This window comes from Papio anubis, chromosome 8, assembly GCF_008728515.1.
Source record: "Papio anubis isolate 15944 chromosome 8, Panubis1.0, whole genome shotgun sequence".
Taxonomy (NCBI): Eukaryota; Metazoa; Chordata; class Mammalia; order Primates; family Cercopithecidae; genus Papio; species Papio anubis.
This window is the reverse complement of record NC_044983.1, coordinates 97,174,409-97,197,662: the sequence shown is the minus strand read 5'-3', so window position 1 is coordinate 97,197,662 and position 23,254 is coordinate 97,174,409. Positions and strand designations below refer to the sequence as shown.

The 23,254-nt window shown below is 36.0% G+C and overlaps 1 protein-coding gene across 6 annotated transcripts in view; it reads left to right on the top strand.

Moving 5' to 3' along the window:
* NCALD (neurocalcin delta) overlaps positions 1-23,254 on the top strand; it is a 433,033-nt gene that overhangs the window by 309,095 nt on the left and 100,684 nt on the right. Inside the window, exon 1 of one of the 6 annotated variants that reach the window (XM_003903039.4) lies at positions 16,142-16,249. The exons of the other annotated variants lie outside the window; for them this stretch is intronic. The gene's annotated coding sequence lies outside the window, so the exon portion shown is untranslated. Of the gene's footprint in view, positions 1-16,141; positions 16,250-23,254 lie in introns of those variants that run through there. 6 annotated transcript variants of the gene reach the window in all.

The window sequence follows — 23,254 nt, the reverse complement described above, 5'->3', positions numbered from 1 at the left end:
TTAGTTTTATGATGCTCTTCTTTTCCCAACTATATGAGGTAGAAATTTAAATCATGGATTATCAGCCATTTTAAAAATTAAATGCTTTTATTGATTCAGGGTCAAGGAAAATAGAATTGTGAAAGTGCTATGTAAATTATAAAGCACAATACAAGGATGCTATTTTTACCAGTATTTCAGTAACTTTGTTGTAACCCTTTATGACTGCAGGTGATGGTGATTTGGAAGATTTTTGTGTCTGCTTCTAATAGTTTGTATGTGCCTTTCAGATGTTGGTTTTGATTTCTTGAGCACCTTGGCTTTATTCTACTTTGCTATTTCTATTGGATTGTAAAACCAGATAATCCTATTAATATGGTGTTGAATTAATATCAAAATTCTTTGGCTTTTTGATCCTGGGCAAATGATTTAATTTCTCTGGTCTGTGCTTCTGCGCCTTTTCTGGTTCTCTATTTATCCTGTGGATTCAAATTACCATATGGTGTTATTTTCTTACTCTAATACAACTTTGCTCTTCCCCCTTTTCCTTTGTGCCGTTGTTGAATATTTTACAATTCTATATGTTACAACTCCAATATATAATTTTATATATATATAGTTTTATACAATTGCTTTTTTAATGAACCAAGAGAAGAAGAAGAAATATGCATTTATGACATCTTTTATAATTACACAATTACCTTTTCTGATGCTCTTTTTATCTGAGGTCACTTGCTTTAAGCATGAAGAACTTCCATTAGTATTTCTTGTGAAGTAGATCTACTATCAATGTATTTGGTCTGTTTTAGTTTATCTAGGAATATCTTTATTTTTGCCTTCATTTTTGAAAGATAGTTTTGCTGGATATAGGCTTCTTGGTTGACAGCTGTCTTCTTTCAGCACTTTAAATATGTAATCCCTCTGGCTTCTGGCCTCCATTGTTTTTGCTAAGGCAGTTGTTAATCTTATTAAGGTTTCCTTACATGTAATAAGCCATTTTTCTCTTGCTGCTTTCAATATTTTTTTTTTTGTCTTCATCATTCAGCATTTTAACTATGATATGTGTGGGTTTGGATCTATTTGTCTTTATCCTGTTTGGAGTTCATTAACTTCTTTGATGTGTACATTAATGCTTTTATTTAAATTGGGAAATGTGTGCATAGGTGCATATGTTTTATACACATATTGATGTCCCATAATTCTTTGAGGCTCTCTCTGTTCATTTTCTTTGTTCTTTTTCTTTCTGCTCTTCAGATTGCATGTTCTCTACCAACCTATTTTCAGCCTCACTCATTCTTTTCTCCACCCATTTAAATCTACTATCATTTCTCTGTAGTGAAATTTTCATTTCAGTTATTCTGCTTTTAAATTCTGGCATTTCCAGTTGGTTTTTAAATATAATTTCTATCTCTTTATTGATACTCTGTATTTGATGAGGCATTGTCATTGCAGCCTCTTTTACTTCATAAAGTATGGTTTTCTTTAGTTCTTTTAACATATTTATAGTAGCTGCTTTGAAGTCTTTTTAAAATACTACATCTAAATCATCTCATAGATAGTTTCTTTGTCTGCTTTTTTTTCCTGTGTATGAATTACATTTTCCTTTTGCTTTGCATGTCTCATGACTTTTCATTAAAGGCTGAACCTTTAAGGTAATATAGTATAGCAATTTTGGATTCTGATTCTTCTTTCTTCTCTGGAGTTTCTGTTGCTGTTTGCTTGGGGGTTTGTTGTTGTTGTTTTTAATGACTTGATTAAACTATTTTAGTGAGGTCTATTTTCCCTACACTGCAAAGCCTTTACTATTTATTTTCAGAGGGCACAGGCTTGGGCATACTCACATCACCCTGAAATGACTGGTTTTGGTAGAGCTATATTTGGCTGTCTCTTTCCCAGTCTCTCTGTTATATGGTCTGCTTCATTTGATATCACACCCAGCTGTTAGGCTCCACTAATTTTTTGCTGATTTTTCTAGTATTTCTTAAAATGTTCTTGGGCATAAATTATTTCAGTCTTATCCAATTAAATTCATCCAGTGAAGTTTTGGCGGTTGATATTTGAGGTTTGCTCTCATCCCAGGAAGGATCTTTTTGGCTATCTCCTTTCCCCGTTCTCTTTGATAAACTAGCTGGTCTGCAGGTTAGCTTTTGCTCTCCTATAGTTATCCACCTCCTCTCAATTGTTTACCATCAAAATCTCCATGTTTTCAAGAGCACCCTTAAACTTGAACTTTTATACACTCTATTACAAATAAAGTCAGCTCCTTTGGGGAGAGCTTTAGAGCTCTCTGTTCCTATGGATGGCCTCTCCATCTGGGAAAAATTTCTGAGTAACTGCTTTAGGTACTAGGCAGTGATAGTAGTCTCTAGTCTTCTCAAACTGCCTTCCCTGACATAGAACCTCTACCCTAAAAGCAAGATGCATTGAGGGTAATATGAGCCCTGGTATTTTTGATCTGCTGGACCTAGAGTAGAGTCTCTGCCTTATGAATAGAGGATAGATAGAAGAAGGGAGTCCCCAACCTCTTGGGTGCAGTCACTAACCTTAGAGCTGGAGAAAGGCTGGTGTCCTACCTTTCCAAGGGAGATAATTATATTCCTTGACTGAGAGCTAATGGGAAAAATAGGCCACACTTATGGGTTACATCTTCTCAAGAGAGGAGCTTTTACCAGACTGAGCTGAGGGTTAAGGAAGGACTGGATCTTAATTCAAGTGCTCGAGATCCTAAGTGTTCTTTCAGAGTTTTAGTATATTTTCTTGAATAAATGTTTCTTCATTGTCTATATGCCCTTAGAATGATTATTAGGGACTTTGTATATATATGATTTTAAAAAGTATTTTCACAAGTTATACTTAAGTCATTGGGGAACAGGTCCATGGAGCTTTTCAAAGTGCCACTTCAAAAGTAGAACCTCGGTTTTAGCATAAACACATATGTGCATTTTCATTAAATAGTGCTGCATGTAAATTTTGATATGTTTTTGTCATTCCGTTCAAAATGTTTCTAGGTTGCAGTATACAGGCATGTCTCAGAGATATTGCAAGTTTGATTCCTGGCCACTGCAATAAAGTGAATATTGCAATAAAATGAGTCACACACATTTTTTTGGTTTCTCAATGCATATAAAAGTTATGTTTATACTATACAGTAATCTATTAAGTGTGAAATGGCATTATGTTTTAAAAGTATATTTTATTATAATTACTTATATATAATTACTTATATATTAATTTATTAATTATATTATATAATAATTAATTATACTAATTACATTATGTAATAGTTAATTATATTATATTAATCACGTATAATAGTTAATTATATTAATTATATATTAATATAATAATATAATGGTTATATTATAACCATTATATAAAATATAATGGATATAATTATTATATTAATCATATTAGTTATATATTATATAATAATTATATCCATTATATTTTATATAATGGTTATAAATATTATGTATTTAGAAAATTCATTTTTATAGATTATTGTAATATAAAATATTATTTCTAAAAGTGCAAATTTTTAGAAAATAATTTTTCTAAAAATGCTAATAATGCATTTTCACAGATTACTATAATATAAAAAATTATTTTCTAAAAATTACTAAGGAACAAGTTCTAATCTTTTTGCTAGTGGAGTGTCTTGCCCCAGTGTTGATGGCCACTGACTGATCAGGCTGGTGATTGCTGAAGGTTGGGGTGGCTATGGCAATTTCTTAAAATAAGACAACAGTGAAGTTTTACCATATCGGTTAACTCTTCTTTCATCATGGATTTCACTGTAGCATGCAGTGCTGTTTGATGGCATTTACCCATAGTAGAAAATTGGAGTCAATCCTCTCAAACCTTACTGCTGCTTTGTCAGTATACTTTATGTAATATTCTGAATCTTTTATTGTCATTCAACAACATTCACAGCATCTTCACCAGAAGTAGATTCCATCTCAAGAAACCACTTTCATCTGCAATTACCTCCTCCACTGAAGTCTTCAACACCTACAGGAAGTCATCCATGAGGGTTAGACTCAACTTCTCCCAAACTCCTGTTAGTGTTGATATTTTGGCCTCCTCCCATGAATCATGAATGTTCTTAATGTCATCTAGAGTAATTAATCTTATCCAGGAGTTTTCAATTTACTTTGCCCAGATCCACCAGAGGAATCACTATCTATATACTTTAAGAGCTATGGTCTTATGAAATATACTTTTTAAATAATAAGACTTGAAAGTTGAAATTACTTCTTGATCCGTGGGCTGCAGAATGGATATTGTGTTACCAGGCATGAAACCAACATTAATCTCCTTGTATATCTCCGTTAGAGCTCTTGAGTGACCAGGTGCATTGTCAATTACCAGTAATATTTTGAAAGGGATCTTTTTTTCTGAGCAGTAGTTCTCAACAATGGGCTTAACATAGTCAGTAACCCATGCTGTAAACAGATGTACTGTGATCCAGGCTTTGTTGTTCCGTTTATGGAGCATAGGCAGAGTAGATTTAGCATAATTCTTAAGAGCCCTACAATTTTTTGAAATGGTAAATGAGCACTGACTTCAAGTTAAACTTACCTCTTGCATTAGCCCCTAACAAAAGAGTCAACCTGTTTTTTAAATCTTTGAAGCCAGCCATTGACTTCTCTCTAACTATGAAAGTTCTAGATGGCAACTTCTTCCAGTCGAAGGTGATTTCATCCACATTGAAAATCTGTTTTTAAGTGTAGTCACCTTCATCAATGATCTTAGCTAGATCTTCTGCATAACTTGCTGCAGCTTCTCCATCAGCACATGCTGCTTCATCTTGCGCTTTTATGTTATTGAGATGGCTTCTTTCCTTAAACTTCATGAACCTTTGCTAGCCTCACAGTTTTATTCTGCATTTTCTTCATCTCTCTCAGCCTTTATAGAATTAAAGAGAGTTAGGGACTGGCTTAAGAACAGACTTTGGCTTAAGAAAATGTTGTGGTTGATTTGATCTTCTCTCCAGGCTACTAAAACTTTCTACATATGAACATAAAGCTGCTTTGCTTTTTTTTTTTTTTTAATCATTCATATCTTCACTGTAGTAGCATTTTAAATTTCCTTCAAGATCTTTTTCTTTGCAGTAGAGTTGGCTGTTTGGCACAAGAGGCTTAGTTTTCAGCCTATCTTGGCTTTCAACATGCTTTTCTCACTAAGTCTAATCATTTCTAGATTTTAGTTTAAAGTGAGAGACAGGCAACTCTTCCTTTCACTTGAACACTTAGAGGTCATTGTAGGATTATTAATTGGCCTAATTTAACATTGCTGTATCTCGGGGACTAGGCAAGCTCAAGGGGAGGGAGAGAGATGAAGGAAGGCCAATCAATGGAGCAAGCAGTCAGAACACACACATCCGTCAATTAAGTTTTTCATCTTTTATGGGCATGATTTGTGGTGCCCCAAAACAATTACAAAAGTAATGTCAAAGATTACTGATTACTGATCACCATAACAGATGAAAAAATGTTTAAAAACATTGCAAGAATTACCCAATGTTATACAGAGATACGATTTGAGCTCATACTGTTGGAAAAACAGCACTGCTAGCCTTGCTTGATGCAGGTTTGCCACAAACCTTCAGTTTGTAAAGATCACAGTATGTGTGAAGCACAGTAAAGCAAAGCACAATAAGATGAAGTGTGCCTGTAAATCATACCGCCATGGCTTTAACCCATGGACGACTGAGAAATGCATTGTTTAATTTCCATTCAGGGATTTTCTATTTGTCTTTCCAATATTGATTCCTAGCTTTAATCCACTGTTTACAAAGAGTATTCTCTGTGATTTCAGTCATTTATAATGTGTCAAGACCTTACTTGTGGCCCAGCATGTAGCCAATTTTGGCGAATACGTTTGAAAAAAAGGTGTGTATTTTGCAATTGTTGAGATCACCAGTTTTCAAATATTGACTAATATATTAACTGGATCAAATTGGTTAATTTTATAATTTAAATCTATATTTCTACTTTTATCTACTGGTTGTGTAAGTTACTGAGAAAGATGTTTTAAATTAAGACTATGATTGTGATTTTTAAAATTTATCTTGATGCTATTAAATGTGTGCATATTTGGAAAGGTAAATTATGAAGTATTTATATCCTTAGTAGTATTTCTTGCTTATATTTCTATAAAGTACTATTTCTATAAAGTACTCTTTCTTTCTCTTTCTTTCTTTCTTTTCCTTCTTTCTTTCTTTCTTTCTTTTTTCTCTTTCCTCCTTCCTTCCTTCCTCTTTCCATTCCCTTTCTCCTTTCCTTTCCTTTCTTTCCTTCATCCTTTCTCTTTCCTTCTTTCTTTTCTTTCCTTCCTCCTCTGCCCTCCCCTCCCCTCCCCTTGTCTCCCCCTCCTGTCCCCACCTCTCCTCTCCTCCACAACCATAGCTCACTGCTGCCTCAACTTCCTGGGTTCAAGTGATCCTCTTGCCTCAGCCTCTAGTAGCTATAAAGTATTATGTATTGACAGTAATATTGCTATACCAGCTTTGTCTTGGTAGAGTTTGTATGATATATATGTATTTATCTTTTTACTTCTAGCCTTTCTGTACTCTTGATTTCAAAGTGTGTCTCTTGTATACAGCAAAGAATTATAATATACCTGTTAATACAGTATGATGTTTATTTTCTTTTAATTGCAATATTTGATCAGTTTATGTATTATGGTAATTATTGATATGTTTGAGATTACATCTTTAATCTTACCATTTCTATTATCTTATTATTTATTGGTTTTTTTTCCTCTTTTCTTCTTTTTGGGAATCAAGTAATTTTTAGAATTATTTTTTCTGCTCTATTAGCTTATTAGCTATATGTTCTTTAGTTTGTTTTTTTGTTGTTTTTTTTTTTTAAGTAGTTACTGTAAGGATTACATTGTACCTAATAAGGGACTATTTGTACTTACACAAGAATTGTAGAGTCTTAGGACACTTTAATTCTATTCATCTCTTTTACTTTTGTGCTAATATTCTATATTTGAAATCTACATTTATTTTATATCCCACACAACATTCTAATTTTATAAAATTAGTATTTCTTTAGTGTTATCTATATATTTTCCCTTTTTATATGTCTATGTTTCCATCTGGAATCATTTTTCTTATGCCTAAACAACTCTTGAGAAATTTGGTATACTTCTGTTGGAATTAATTCTCTCTGTTTTTCACTGAAAACATCTTATCTCACCTTCATTTAAAAAATTCTAATTAAACTTTTATCTTGAAATAAATGTAGATTCACATACAGTTGTAAGAATAATACAGAGCGAACCCATATGCCTTTTACCCATTTTCTTCCAAAGGTAACATCTTGCAAAACTGCAGTACAAAATTACGATCAGGATATTGATACCAATACAGTCAAGATACAGAAGGTGTCCGGCACACAAGGATCCTACTTGCTGCCCTTTACAGCCAGGGCACTTTCCTGGCTTCCCTACCTGCTCCTTAACCCCTTGCAACTACTCATCTATTTTTTATTTCGATAATTTTGTCATATCAAGAATGTTATGGAAGTGGATTTATACAGTGTGTGAACTTTTGAGACTTGTTTTTCTGCTCTGTAAAATTCTCTGGATATTCATGCTGGCTTTTGTATACATAAGAAGTTCAATTTTAGTACTAAGTAGTATTCCGTCATATGGATATAGTACAGTTCGTTTACTCATTTCCCAACCCAAAGCCTCTGGATGGTTCCCAGTTCTTGGCTGTCATAAAGCTAGCTGCTATAAACAAGCAGGTTCAGGTTTTTGTGTTAGCCTGTCTTCATTTCTCTGGAATGTCCAAGTGCAATTGCTGAGTTGCATGATAGTAACTTGTTAAATTTTTCAAAGGAACTGTCCAGTTGTTTTTCATAGTAGCTTTATCAGTTAAGTTTCTCCGCCTCCTTGCTGGCATTCGGGAGTGTCACTATTTTTTATTTTAGCTGTTCTGATCTCATTATGGTTTTAACTTGAATTTCCCTAATGGTCAATGATGTTGAAAAACCTTTTTGGACTTTTCATCTGTGTATATTCTTTGATAAAATGTCTCTTCATGTCTTTTGTCCATCCTTTAGTTGGATTGTGTGTTTTACTGTTGAGTTTTGAGAGTTCTTTATATATCCTAGATATGAGTCCTTTGTCAGATATTTGATTTGCAAATATTTCCCCTCCAGCCTGTAGCTTGTCTTTTCGTCTTCTTAACAGGTCCTTGTGTATACTATCAATTACTTGTTTTATAGATTATGATTTTGGTGTTGTTCCAGCACTATATGTTGAAAAAAATATTCTTCTTCCATTGAATTGCCTTTGTAGATTTGTCAAAAATCCATTGGTCATATTTAGGTGGTGAGCTATTGGGTTCTCCATTCTGTTCCATTGATGTACATATCTGTCCCCATGCCAATATCCCAGTCGTAGCTATATAATATGTTCAAAAATCAGCTAGAGTGATGTCTTCCATTTTATTCCTTTTTTTCAAAATTATTTAAGCTATTTTAGATCCTTTCTTTTTCAATATAAATTTCAGAATAATTATGTATATATCTGTAACAAATCTTGCTGAGATTTTGATTAGAATTGTGTTAATTCTGTAAATCAGTTAGAGGTTAGTTGATATCTTTGGTATGTTGAATCTTTCAATCTATAAACATGGCATCTGTCTCCATTTATTTGAACCTTTGATTTCTTCCACTGGCATTTTGTAGTTTTCAGAATGCAAGTTCTGTACCTGTTTTGTTAGATTTATACTTATTTCATCTGGTTTGGAGCAATTATAAATGGCACTGTATTTTAAAATTCAGTCTCTCCATGTTCATTACTGGTGTAGAGAAATACAATTGGTTTTCAGGTTTATCTTGTATCCTGTGATCTTTTCAAACTCATCTATTAGTTACTGGAAGTTTTGTTTGTTTGTTTTGCAGATTCCTTGGGGTTTCCTATAAGACAGTCATTTCATCCACAAATGAAACAGTTTTATTTCTTCCTTTCCAACCTGTATGCCTTTAATTTATTTTCCTCACCTTATTGAAATGGCTAGAACTTTTGGCATGTTGTTGAATCAGGAGAGTGCATATCCTTACCTGGTTCCTAATCTTAAGAAGAAAACACTTACTCTTTCACTATTAAGTATAAAATTAGTTGTAGACTTTGGGTAGATACTTTTTATCAAGATAAGGACATTCCTCTCATTCTCATTTTTCTGTGAGTTTTTATCATAAATGGGTATTGAATTTCTTCTAGGACTTTGAAGATACAAATATTAGGGTTTTTTTTATAGTCCTATGGGTCTCAGAAGCCTTATTTCTTACTTTATTTAATTTATTTTTTGCAGTCTGTAGTCTTCCTGGGAACAGAAGACACTCCACATTCTTACTTTTTTTTTTTTTTTTTGAGACAATGTTGCTCTGTGGCCAGGCTGGAGTGCAGTGGCATGATCTCGGCTCACTGCTACCTGCGCCTCTCAGGTTCAAGTGATTCTCCTGCCTCAGCCTCTGGATTAGCTGGGACTACAGGTGCACACCACCACACCCAGCTAATTTTCGTATTTTTGGTAGAGACGGGGTTTTACCATGTTGGCCAGGATGGTCTCAATCTCTTGACCTGCCCGCTTCGGCCACCCAAAGGGCTAGGATTACAGGCGTGAGCCACCATACTTGGCCTCCACATTCATTTTTAAAGAACATTTTCTCTGTATATATAATACAAAATTTGCACTTTTTCCTTTTGTCATTTCAAAGTTTATTATTCCATTATCTTCTATATTTGACAGTTTCTGTTGAAAAGTCTTTTGTTGCTCCTTTGAAGTCAATGTGGTGTTTTATCTTGCTGTTTTTAAACTTTTTGGCATTGTCTTCAGTTTTTAGCAGGTTGATCATGAGGTTTCTAGCTGTGATTTTATTTGTAGTTATTTATCCTTTTGGGGGTATATACAACTTTTTAAATCTGTTGTTTTGTGTTGTAAACCCCAAACATTTGAGACAGGTCTCAGTTAATTCAGAAAGTTTATTTTGCCAAGTCACGCATGCCCATGACACAGCCTCAGGAAGTCCTGATGACACGTGCCCAAGGATATCAGGGCACAGCTTAATTTTATACATTTTAGGGAGACATGAGACATCAATCAATATATGTAAGAAGTACATTGGTTCCATCCAGAAAGGCAGGGACAACTCGAAGTAGGGAGGGGCTTCCAGGTCACAGGTAGGGGAGAGACAAATGGTCGCATTCTTTTGAGTTTCTGATAAGCCTTTCCAAAGGGGCAGTCAGAAAATGCATCTATCTCAGTGAGCAAAGGGATGGCTTAGAATAGAATGGGAGACAGGTTTGGCCTGAGCAGTTTCTAGCTTGAATTTTCCTTTTAGCTTTGTGATTTTGGGGGCCCAAGGTATTTTCCTTTCACAGTGTCTTTTTGTAAGTTTTGAAAATTTCTTTATTCTCTTCAAATATTGCTTATTCTTTATGTTCCTTTTCTCTCGTCTTTCAAATTCACATTAGCCTTTCATCATATTCCAATGTCTCTTACATTTTTCTGTATTTTCTATTCTTCTTATCTTGCTTCAGTCTAGATATTGTCTGTTGATCTGTCTCTTTCATTAGTTTTTTCTTTGTATGTATGTTCTTTGCTCTTAAACCCATCTATTGTACTTTTACTTTCCATTGTATTTTTTAGTTATTTAATTTTAATATTTTCCTTTTTTATAAATTTCATTTTTGTGTGAGAATTCTCCAGTTTGCCATCTTTTTCCTTGAAAATACAAATTAGAGTTATTTTAAAGTCCCTCTCTGATGACTACAGAAAATGAATAACTTATGAGGCTACCTATATTGCCTATTTTCTCCTCAGAGATTTTGGTCAGTTAGACCTATTTCCTGGCATGCTTAGTGATTTTGGATTGAATTGAAAATGGCGTATGAAAAATTTTAGGGGTTCTGGAAAATGTCATCTTCCTTTAAAGAGGGTTGATTTTTTTGGAAGGTAGTCAGAAAGGGGGCAAATTATCTTGATCCAGTTAGGGAGTGTAATGATTCTAAGGTGGATCCTGGCTTTTGTGAGGGCTCCTCTATTTCCTGTTTTTCACTTCTTCTAGGACTTAACCTTTCAGTTTTGAGATGTGAAAACTTAGGTTTACCAGGTTCCAACTCCTTGGAGGATCTGAACTCTAATTTTGGTTTCCCTGGCACTACACGACTGCCAAACTCTGCCATTCTGTTTTAGCCTCTTTGCTGCATTTCATACTTCACTTCTTGTCCTCTTGTCTCATGCCATTTAGGAATTGGGAAATGCTTCAAGGGGAAAACAGTACAGATTGTTGGAATATCTTTTCTGTGATTCCATTTTTCTCTCTCTCTCTCCAATCTCAGTCCCTCCAGTCTTGAATATTTTTAAATATTTGTACTCCAATTTTTATCTCTTCAGCTTCTGAGAATGCTAAAAGCCCCACACCGCTTAAGAATCATCCAATAATTTCAGAAGAAAAGCAGTGGGAAATGCAGAGTCTATATCTCAGTGCTTCACTAAATGTTTGTGTCTTCCCCAAATTCCTGTGTTGAAACCCTAACCCACAAAGTGATGATATTAGAAGGTGGGCCCTTTTGGGAGGTTATCAGATCATAAGGGTAGTGCCCTCGTAAATGGGATAAATTTCCTTATAAAAGAGGCCCTAAATAGCTATCTTGATCCTGTGTGCCCATCCTACCATGTGAAGACTCAGCTTGAAGGTGCCATTCAGGAACCAGGAGATGGGCTCTCACCAGAGACCACATCTGTAGGAGCCTTGATCTTGGACTTCCCAGCCTCCAGAACTGTGAGACATACATTTCTGTTGTTTATAAGCTACCTAGTTGATGGTATTTTGTTATAGCAGTCCAAATGGAATAAGACACTCAATATATTTTCCTTTTATCTGAGACCCTGGCACTCAAAATTTTTGCTGCCTCTGCCACTCTTTGATGTCTTCCAGCCATAAAAAAACAATCTAGCTATTGTTGTTATTTCAGTGAGAGTACTGAACACGTGCTACTTCATCATAGTGGGAAACAGATGACCCAAATCACCCAAACCTGTGCATTCTAAACATTGCTTCAGCAAAGACTATAATTTAGGCATAGTTTTATTCAGGACATTTTCTCTAGTTTACTTTGCCCATTTTCCTTGATTCAAATTTTTCTGACTAGATTCTTTTCTTGCCATAGAACTCCTTAGGCCAAAGATAGATTAAGATCTTTCAAGTTCCAAGATGAAGAAAAGATAAGTTGGCCTTCTCCCTTTCACAAAAAATTTAAAAATAAAAACAAACCTACATTGTAAAATAAACATGAGAAATAATTCAATTTTTTCTAAAAACATATCAAATGTAAATTATTTCCAAAATTTTACAGAGCTAAGCTTCTTGAGTATAAATCCTGGCTCTGCTATGTAGTAGGTAAGCAAATTACTTAATCTCTGTCTTCAGTTTCTTCAGTTTCTTCAATAGTGCCTGCCTCATAGGGTTATTATAGTAAATGATTTAATAAATGTATAATACTTAGAAAAATATTCCACATGTAGTAAGCACTCAATTAATGTCAGTTAGTGTAAAAGATTTTCCAACATCAACAGCAAGAACCATTAAATACGTTCACATATAACTTACATGTATTCATAATAAATATTGATGATTTAGTAGGGTTAAGTTTGATTTACTTGGAGCCATGCAGTTTTAGAAAAGTTTATGATAACTCAATATTTTTGTTCTTTCTTTTTTCTTCTTTGCCTTCTTTTGAGATTGGGGGTTGGAGAGAGGCTCTCTTCCCTATTAGTAGGAAGAAAAAGGAACCATTTCTTTCTACTCTTCAACATTTATTTCCCCATTGTTGAGTCATTCAACATGGATTGAGGACTCACTGTGTTCTGGGCTGTGTGCTAACTGTAGTGTTGTACAGATGAATAAGATTTCATCCTTTCCCTGAAGATCTTTGTAGGCTTATCAGAGTCAGACAGATAAACAAGAAATGACATACACACTTGAGCCATCTACCCTGTGGCAAGGTGTCAGAATTTTATAATATATTAACTTTATTATCCTCCAAACAACCTTAAGATGTAGGCACTGCAGCTTAGAGGACTTAAGTAACTTGCTCAAGGTCCAATCATAAAAAAGAAGAAATTTGAACCCGGTAGCTCTAAACAGTAGGTCCAGGCCTGCCCACTAACGTTAAGACAGAGGAGACAGCAACATCCCTACCTACAAACATTGACAAAAGACTGGTTAGAATTGCATGACCCAAACCACCTGTTAGTTCAGGTGTGTGAGCCCAGGTCAGACTGCTTATTTAGTGGCATTTACCAGTTATTTCTGGCAAAGTGGTCAAACTAATAATAGCCAGCCTTGACATTCTTACAAAGAGTGAAAAATACGATGCAGAACTATTTTTGAATGGGTATTTTTAAATTTGGTGAATCATTTTCACCTTTAAAAAAACGACTTGTCAATTAGAAAATAAAATGGCACGTATTCTCTTCAGTGTAGTGAGCTGTGATTGGAGAAAGCTCTCATGTATTTCCTATGATACGTTCAAATACATTTGGGTTAATTAACCAAATTGGTAGAAATCTGAGCTCCAAAGAGATCATCATCATGCCTTCAACCTCACAGAAGACTGGTAGCTTCCTTCACTCTAAGAGGAAACTCTAAACCTAGGTAGTTTGCAAAGGAAAATGAGTAGGTAGGCAAATTACTTCATCTCTCTCTTCAGTTTCTGGTTAAAGCATGTTGTAGAAAAAGGACTACGTGCACCCACTTTTCATTTTGAAGGTCAGTTCACTGGATTTTTCTTTTTTTCAAGATGAAGTATCACTCTGTCGCCCAGGCTGGAGTGCAGTGGCATGATCGTGGCTCACTGCAGCCTCCACCTCCCAGGTTCAAGCAATCCTCCTGCCTCAGCCTCCTGAGTAGCTGGGACTACAGGCCTGTGCCACCACGCCTGGCTAATTTTTTGTATTTTTAGTAGACACAGGGTTTCACCATGTTAGCCAGGATGATCTCAATCTCCTGACCTTGTGATCCACCAGCCTCAGCCTCCCAAAGTGCTGGGATTACAGGCATGAACCACCATGCCCAGCCAGTTCACTGAATATATTAAATAGTGATGAGCTGAAGCCCAAGGCAGCATAAAGTATACTTAGTCTTAAAATGCTAGACCAGTCAAAATAAAAGTGTTGTTTTTTTGCTAATTTTCAAATTAATCCGTTTAAAGTCCTGAATTTGAGGCATTTTTTTTTTTCTAGAACTGAGAACTTCTTATTTCAGAAGACATCACCTCTTAGCAGAATGTGGCACTGCAGTTTTTCTCTCTTAAATGCTAAAGCTGCATAAAGAGGAGGAAGAGTTGATTAGGCAGCCATGGATTAGAGCCAGAGAGATGGTAAATTAAGCAGCTCAGAGAACATGGGTCCCAGGAAAGCTAGAAGGGTATGTTTTTCTGCCTCTTCCCATTTACTCATTACTATGATGTGCATTTCTGAACATAAAAGCAGAGCAATAATTGGAACCAATTGTTAGTTTATGAATTGTGGCTGTTGGTGAAATCTGCTAGTGAGGCTTTAGGTAGACATTGAATTCCATTGTCCTCATTCAAACAGGTAAATTCCCAACTGTCATTAGTCTGAAATTAAAGGAAGAAAGTTCTTTATAGTTTGATTTCAGTTTTGCAGTGCTACAGCTAATCACATCAGGAAAATAACTTTTTAAATAAACGTCTATCTTTTCTCCTAGTTGGGGTTGGGACAGAAATAAAGGAAGATGAAAAAGAGGATGGAATAGGACGGTTCTATGACCAAGCGGCTTGAACATTAGTCTTATTATTAAAGAAGCAATTTCTGATTCTACTAAAGAAATTTCATTCTTTTACAGTGACACAAATGTAATCTGCCTGGCTGCCTTAGGTTCCATTTATATTTTGTAGCACCCCAGAGCTACTCTTATTTGTTTAGTTATTTATTATTTTTTTTAAGAAACAGAATAGAAGTCCTTATAAGCCTAGCATGTAAAGGTCCTTACAGTTTTGAGGGCAGTCTCCTCTTCCCTGCCTTTTAACTCCTTGTCCTTTGTTTGGGCATGCATTTTCTGAATGTCTTTTTCAGAGTACCTTCCTGTGAGTTTCATTGATTTTGTTTAATTGGCTTCCCATTAATTAAGAAGGAGAATTAACTGGGAAATAGGCACGCGTGCAGAGTTAAAAGTAAGCCAGGGCGGTCCTAAAGGAAAGAAAGCTAATGTTAGAAAACATGTGAGATAACCCTTTTATTCTGTGACTCTGTGCTTTCATTACCTGGCCCCTGTTGACTCAATGTTGAGTCCCAGCAAAGGGGTATGGATGAGAGGACTCAAGAGTGGAGGATTTGGCACCCATATGGCCCCAAAGCAAAATTTTCAGCTTACTCACACGATTATTTTAAAGTAATACTGTTTTGAAACTCATTTGGTCATCATTTTTGCCTATCCATTTTATAGTACAGGAATCCTGAATTTATGTTATCTGATGTCTACATCCTGCTTGGTATCAGGATCATTAGACGGTCTCATCTGTCTCTGAGCCATCACCCACTGTTTTTTATTTTTCTTTCCATCACAAGCATGGGCTCAGTATATCTATGTAGATTCTGATATAGTTTTTAAAATACATTTTCTTCCAGCCCCTCCCCCTGAGCTTCTATTTTTATAATATTTGCTTGCACATAAGTTTAATTGGCTAAGAAAACTACTCCAGAATTTTTCAGTTTCTTTCCTTTTGTTATAGAGAAAGAGAGAGAGACATGCTTCATGCTGGTGATAGTGAAACAAATGAGAACTTCAGGGTGGCATGTACTTTCCTGCAAGTAACTGTAGAGAAAAGACACCAAAGCCTTGCAGCGGAAAGTTGTAAGCATGCTGGAGTCACAACTTCGGGGTTGAGGTTGTCGGGGAGCTGTCCGTGATGGTTCTATGGTGTGTGTGTACACACATACTCTCTCTGTCTCACACACACACACACACCACAGTGACAGATGACCTATTGAAATAATTTCAGAGCCGGTCTGTGGTTGCTACGACAACCAATGATCTCTTGGCTTTCATCTGGCCATGTGACAGGGACTTTGACGTCAGCTAGAGGCAGAGTCTGTGGCTGAGTCCACACAGTCAAAGGCTTGTGAGAATCTGGTGGATGCTGGACCTTGCTGCTGCTGCTACTGCTGTTTCCAGGGGCTGCAGAGCATGGACAATTAAATCTTGCACTTCTTCTGAGTGAGGTAATTAGTTTGCTTTATATACAATAGTTAGATGTTTTTATAGCTCATTGTGGTTTTCCCCTCTCTCTTACCTCCTACAAGTTTGTATTCATGAGCAATTATTGTTGTACCAAGGGGAAAATGTGAAGCAGCTTCTAGTTGTGAATTTCAGGCAGGTTCTCTGGAATTTGGTTAAATTTGGATTAATGTTCTGTGAAGTAGGTTAAAATATAATCGCCTTGCAAGCTCAACACTTGCTAACATAACATTATGTAGACGTACGGATTTTGCAGCTTGAGCCAAATATTCTCTCTTGGATTCCAGGAATCCTCCCTTCAGTATTGTTTTGGGTTTAAAAACTCCAGCATAGCCTTGCAATGTGTTTCTAACTTTTCTTTTTACAATTGCTACTCAATTCTGAATCAGCCTAAAATAGTTTGGAATTGGTTTCTATCTTGTTTGCAGCATTCATATTTAGCAACAATAGGAACCACGGGAAATAACATAACTGAAATAAAAGTTGGGATTTTGCTTATAAATAAGACCTTTGGTATTCTGAAAGTACCAGCAAAAATTGTCAACAGCTTCCTGTTTAGAGAGAAATAATCGGGAATATGCCAAGGAAGTTGGAGTGGAACCTTTTACATGTGTGCATGCAATTGCTTTTTGGTTGTTAGAGCAAAGTGCATATTTCCAGTATCCTCCCCTGAAAATTCAGCTGTGGAGAGAATGGCATGAGATGGGCTTTGCTAAGGAGTCATGTAAGCTGTTGTTACTTTTTAAAATCATCATAATTACCTAAAGAAGAAAACAATAGCCCTCAAACTAAATGTGTCATTGATACACGTTCTACTTTAACTCAAACACAGATAGAAGTAATCACTCACAATTTGCTCTGGATCTTAAATGAATAATTTGATAACTGTGATTAATAAGAATTTTATCTTTATTCCTATAATACTATATACTACAAATTGTTTTCTTCGTATTGTAGTTTCTTTCCTTCCCAAGTTTAGTAATTTCAGATTTTCTTTCATGACATACAGGTTGAATTGTTTTGGAGCTTGTAATTTAAAGAATATCTGTAACACTGAAGTTAGCCGAAGTCTAGATTTATAACCAGGTGTCTAAATCTTACAAGTTTAACAGAAAAAGGGGCAAATTTTAGAGCACTACATGTAATACAGCTAGTATTTTAAGTAGTAGAAAAAACTGGTTGAACTGTATATATGAATACTGTATATTTACAGTGTGTGAATTATACCCTAATTTAGTGCAAGAATATATTGTTTTAATTTTTATGTTCTTTATTAGTTTCAGAATTCTAATAGCATTTATTTTACTCTTGGAGGTGAAAATTTTGAACAGAATTTAGCTACAGTAATAAGTGAATAACTGTGGGTATATCAATAATTTCTGAATAGCTTTCAATGAGTGAATAATCATTTAACCTGCTGCCATTTGACATGTCTATTTTTGGTCAGAGTCTCCGTGGAGGATTTTCCAAAAGTCTAATGTGCTTTCATTCCAGGCACATCTACAGAGACATAATCTCATCATTTAATTGATCTCAAAATTATAATAACCCAGAGGCCATGTTCTTAACACCCCTAGAAAAATGATAATTTATATGTAACATTTCAGTTGAGCACGGATAAGACCAGTAGCACTGTCATTTAACAGCACTATCTTCAATGAGGTACACTTTGACGTTTACTTCTTTTACTTGAAATGTGGAATTATCATTATAGTTTTTCCAGGTAGCACAGATTTTCTTGGTGCTGTCTCTACGATGTTTTAAATTAAAGTCTTATAATAATTGTATTCAATGCCCTTTCAAAATAGACTGCATTTTAGCAGTATGAAATATAAGAGAATAATTCAGTGTTGATGGCAAAATCTCAATGATGAAGTTTATCACTAAATGAAAACAACCTATGCCGTGAAAGCAGAGATGCTCTAGAATCTACAGGTCTTTTCCTATGGGAAAATAAGAGAAAAAAAGACTCTCATCAGAATCATTTATTTACAGCATTGAGACTATGTTGATTTCAAGGTCATGTTTGTTGCAGCTTCAAAAGATGCTGGCAAGGAACGAGTTACTCTAGAAACCTGGCTGTCGCATTATTAAATATTTTGTGTATAGTTTCGGGCATTTTTAACCTTTTTGGTGCCATGGACCTCTTTGGCAGCCTGGTGAAGCCTATATACTTTTCTCAGAATTATGCTTTTACATGCATAAAATAAAGTATGCAAGGTTACAAATCAAACCACTTTCATTCATTGAAAAATGTCAACTGAAGTTTACAAAATTGTGATACATGTTTTGTTAGTAACACATTATTAAATAATACAAACTAACAGCAGTTATAATAACTACCATAATTTTGAAGTAGTGGTGAGCATAAAAGATATTTCAGGATATCTACAACAACTGTAAAATGAGGTGAAAATATCTGTGATTTCTCTTGGCAAAAATATCACGGGTGCTGTAGTTTGTGGCCTACATTTTAATTGAAGGAAATACTAAATTTCAGTTTGAGGTTAGTGAAACTGAAGATGTAATTTTTTCCCAACCAACTTCCCCAGGCCCTCTTGAATTTTATCCACCCCCGAGTCAATTGATATGTACGTTAGTGATGCCAAAAGGTGATAGAACAGCACTGGACAAAACCCATCCCCCCATTTCCACATTCAGGTCCACTGCATCGGATTTATTCTTTGAGTGTGTGAATTTTGCAATGTTCTCTAAATTCTGCATGAAAAGGAGTAATATGTTTGTATAGCTACCAAACTGTAACTTTCTTTTATTTTCTTCCTTGAGATCCATTAACAGTCTTATGTTCCCTGGATTGGGAAACCCTTGCCTGGTTAGACAGGGGTTAAGAGGAAAACTCATAGTGTTAGTACAAGTTATGCGAGTTAAAACCATGGGCCACGGTAGTAAGACTATAACTATTTACAAAAGAGCCTTTATCCACTCAGAGAAGATAAGCAAGTAGTACATCGATGAAGAATGCTGGATGTTATATGAGATTGTAGCTGAAGAAATACTCTAGAAGGTACTTCATGTGCTCATAACATTTGAAGCAAGCGTTAAAGAATGTATGTGGCTTTCCAGCTTAATGTAAAGCACATACATGTGTGAATTGATCAATTGTCATGTTAATTCCAGATACTTAAGAGAGAGCCCTGAAGGTTTATCTGACAGAGATCTCTAGGATGAGGCATGTTTGAAATTAAGCCGAAGTGGAGACACTTCCCAAGTATCTGAATGCAGAACCTTATTGGCCTTATTGGATATTTAAGACCAATACAAGGGGTGTTAATAGTATTGTGTAGCATGACTTATGTAAGTAATTGTCTCATTCTACATGTTTCTTTAAATGTGCAGAAAATAGTGCCTGATCTTCCTCTCCAAACCAACAGCATATCTTTGCAGTTGGTCAGCTACCGTCACAGCTCCTACGTTCAGAACGTCCAGAGTCATCCTTTCTATGACATCAGCACCCACTGTCTCCGCGTAAGAGAATGGGAGCTATGACATTTTGCACAAGCTGTTGTTTAAACTCAATCCAAATCCCTCGCATTTGAAATGGAAGCTTAGCAATTTGTCTTTGTGTGTTCTCAAAGGAATTACGAAAGAGATGTTCTCAAACGTTTCTTATTCTTTGGATTAGAAAAGAACACTTGTCTTGGGAGCTTTTAGTCTCTGTAGCAACTTGATAAAGAAACTTGGAAAAAGTTTAACATCTCTGACTCCAGGCTGTACTGTTTGCTTCTCAATGCCAGGTGTTTGAAACTTTTCAAAAAGGAATGTGCCATTATTTTTCACAAAATCCACGTGTATTTAACTGGTGCTTCATGATGGAAATCTCACTAGAAATAGCATTCCAAAATGTAGTAATTTTTATTGTTTCCAGAAGTGATACCATAAAAGTTAATGCTCACTAAGATTTTGATATAAAAATTATATGATATTGAAATTCACTGCAGCCAAACTAAAAACAGTCTGCCCTTTTTATCTCAGTGGTGAACTTCAGGGGGTTTGTTGCATGTATTTTCATAAGTGCCTTTAAATAAAGACACAGCATCCCTTTAAAATTTAGTAACCAGAATATTCTCAGGTCACAATGCAGTTTTATATTTGATTTGTTGGAAAGAAATCTCCAACCTGAAAGACATTCCAACTGTTGCCTGTGTTGATGGGAGGATTCTTCACATTTTCTGAATCTCTCCCAGTGACTGCAGGAAGACCAAAGGTTGCACATTGCTTTTATGCAAGGATGAATTTTTTTAAAAGATGATTCTGGATTTTGTTTGCTTTAATGAATTTAAGCCCTATCTATTAGAGATAAATGTCAAGAAAACTACTGTGTTCTTTGGCTCTGGTGACTCCCACAGACTTTGATATGATTCATGTAACTCAAACCATGATCAGCTTTGTGACAACCATATTTACAATAGCGTTGGAGATCAAAAATAGCATCTCACAAGAGTTTCCCCATCCTATACCTTCCTACGTCTTACCGTGGATCATGTGCAGCACAGTCACTCAACTGGCAAACATTTGTTAACTGACTACTGCATTCACAGTATTATAGTAGGCATATGAGGTCCTCCCTGATGGAATCCTCAAGGGAGATATGCCACTGGCGTGGAGAACCCAAGTGCCTTTATGGAACCTGGCTTTTGTTTGCTTGAGCTTTTATTTGACCATTCAGTCTTTCATGCATTCAGCAAATTTTGAGCACATACTAGGTGTCAGGCATTGAGCTAGACCCCAGAGTTGCTATGAGGTACAAGACAGGGCAGGTCCCTTCCATCACAGAACATGCAGTCTAACTATATAGAGAACTTGCCCAGAGACCTATATGTACCATTAACTGTGGTTCTTTTTCCCACAGCCACACTGGCCACTGCAGTCCAAAAGAGAATTTTAAAAGGAAACGGTACAAAACAGAACATCAAAACAAAACAGACAAACAACCTGGGAACCATTAGGTTTTATACCAGAGTGAAACCCCAGAAGAGACATTCTGCAGCTGGTGAGCAGCCGGCCTCATTTGTGAGCAATCTGTTCCCATCCATGTCAGGGATTCCAGGTCGGTGTGCTCAGTCCTATTCCCAGTTGGCCAGAGGCTATTTGTCCTGTAGTTCAGAAGACAAATGAGACTGGTAGCAACTGGCCTAGAGAATATCTTCTTTTATGCAAATACCCTGTTTCATGCAAATAATGAAAACAATTGCATTTTATGAAAAGTCTTTAAATTAGTGATATTTCCAAAAGTATCTCTACCATCTTCCCTGTACTAACCCAGTCAGGACAGGGTCACTGCTGTAATAAACAGCCCCCAGTCTTAATGGTGTAATCCAACATTGTTCATTTTTCAGTCACCCAGAAAGTAGGATTGGGAGAAGGGCTCTGCTCCACACAGTCCTCCAGGGACTCAGGCTCCTTCTATCTAGTTAAACTGATCAGGGGCCTGTTTCTACCACTTGCTAGTGATACTCTGGGCAAGTTACTTAAGTCACAGTTTTCTTATGTGAATAATATTAGGGCCTCCCTCTTGGATTTTTGAGTCAACTTACTTGGCATAGAAACTGACAGGTATTAGGTACTCAATCATGTGAACTGTTGTTATTAATCTTCTACTTCTGGTAGTGCTGCCACCACCATCCCCCAAGGAGGCAAGAAGAATCCGTCAGAATTGGAAGAGTATTATAATATTAACTAACATTTAGGAAGCTAGATAGTCTTCAAAGTTATTTTCAAAATAACTATTTTTTTAACAACATTCCAATTTTATAAATGAGGAAATTGAGGCACTGAGAGCTTAAATTGTTGAGTGTCACACAAGTATATAATAGAGCTCTAGGCATTTGGCTCCAGAGTCCTGGCTCTTTATTCACTATGCTATATTGCCTTTCAACTTGGAATATACAGCAGAGCCTCAAATACTGTCATTTCATTCAACATCGTTTTGTTGTAATGTTAATGAGAAAAAAGAATTGGTTTTGTTGTCAATGATGTTGTGAGGACTTACTATTACATATTGTATTTTCCCCAGAATTAATGTTAAATGTTGTGGCAGATTGTATTCAAAAATAACCTTACAATTGAATCCATTACCACATTAAAAAAATTTTTTTTCAGAGATGGGGTTTCACTCTCTTGCCCAGGCTGAAGTGCAGTGTTGTAATCATAGCTCACTGTAACCTCGAACCTGGGCTCAGGCAATCCTCCCACCTCAGCTGCTTGAGTAGCCAGGACTATAGGCGTATGCCACCATGCTCAGCTAATTTTTTGTTTTTATTTTTATAGAGATGGGGTCTCGCTATGTTGCCCAGGCTGGTCTTGAATTCCTGTCCTCAAGAGATCCTGCCTACCTTGGCTTCCCAAAGGGCTGAGATTATAGGCATGAGCCACTGCATTGTCACATGTTCTTCTAGAATCTTGCTCCTCTCCATCAGGAGGTGAAGTCTATTGACCCTCCCTTTGAACCTAAATGGGCTTATGATTGGTCCAACTGATAGAGTACAGTGGAAATAATGCTAGGTGACTTCCAAGGATAGATCAGAAAAAGAATACAATTTTTTTCTCTCTGGCTATTCTTTTTCTTCTTGACATTTTTCCTTAGAATCCAGTCACCATATTGTAGGAAATCCAGACCACATAGAGAGGCCAAGAGTAGGTATATCAGCCAACATCTCTTGCTGAAGTCTCAGCCAACATCCAGCATCAACTGGCAGGCATGTGAGGGCAAGCTGTCAGATGACTCCAGGCCCGGTCATCAGGTCTTCCTTTCCCCTCCCAATGCCAGGGAATCATCCCTGCTGAGCTCTGCCCCAAGTTGCAGTTTCATGAACAAAATGAAAGTTGTTATTGTTTTAAGCCCATAACATTTGGGGTGTGGGGGGTAATTTCTTAGGCAGTCAGAGTAACTGGAACATTGGGGTAATTGGAAATGACTGAAATGTCTGTGGAGAGGGCTAAACTTCAGGTACATATGGATTATTAAATAG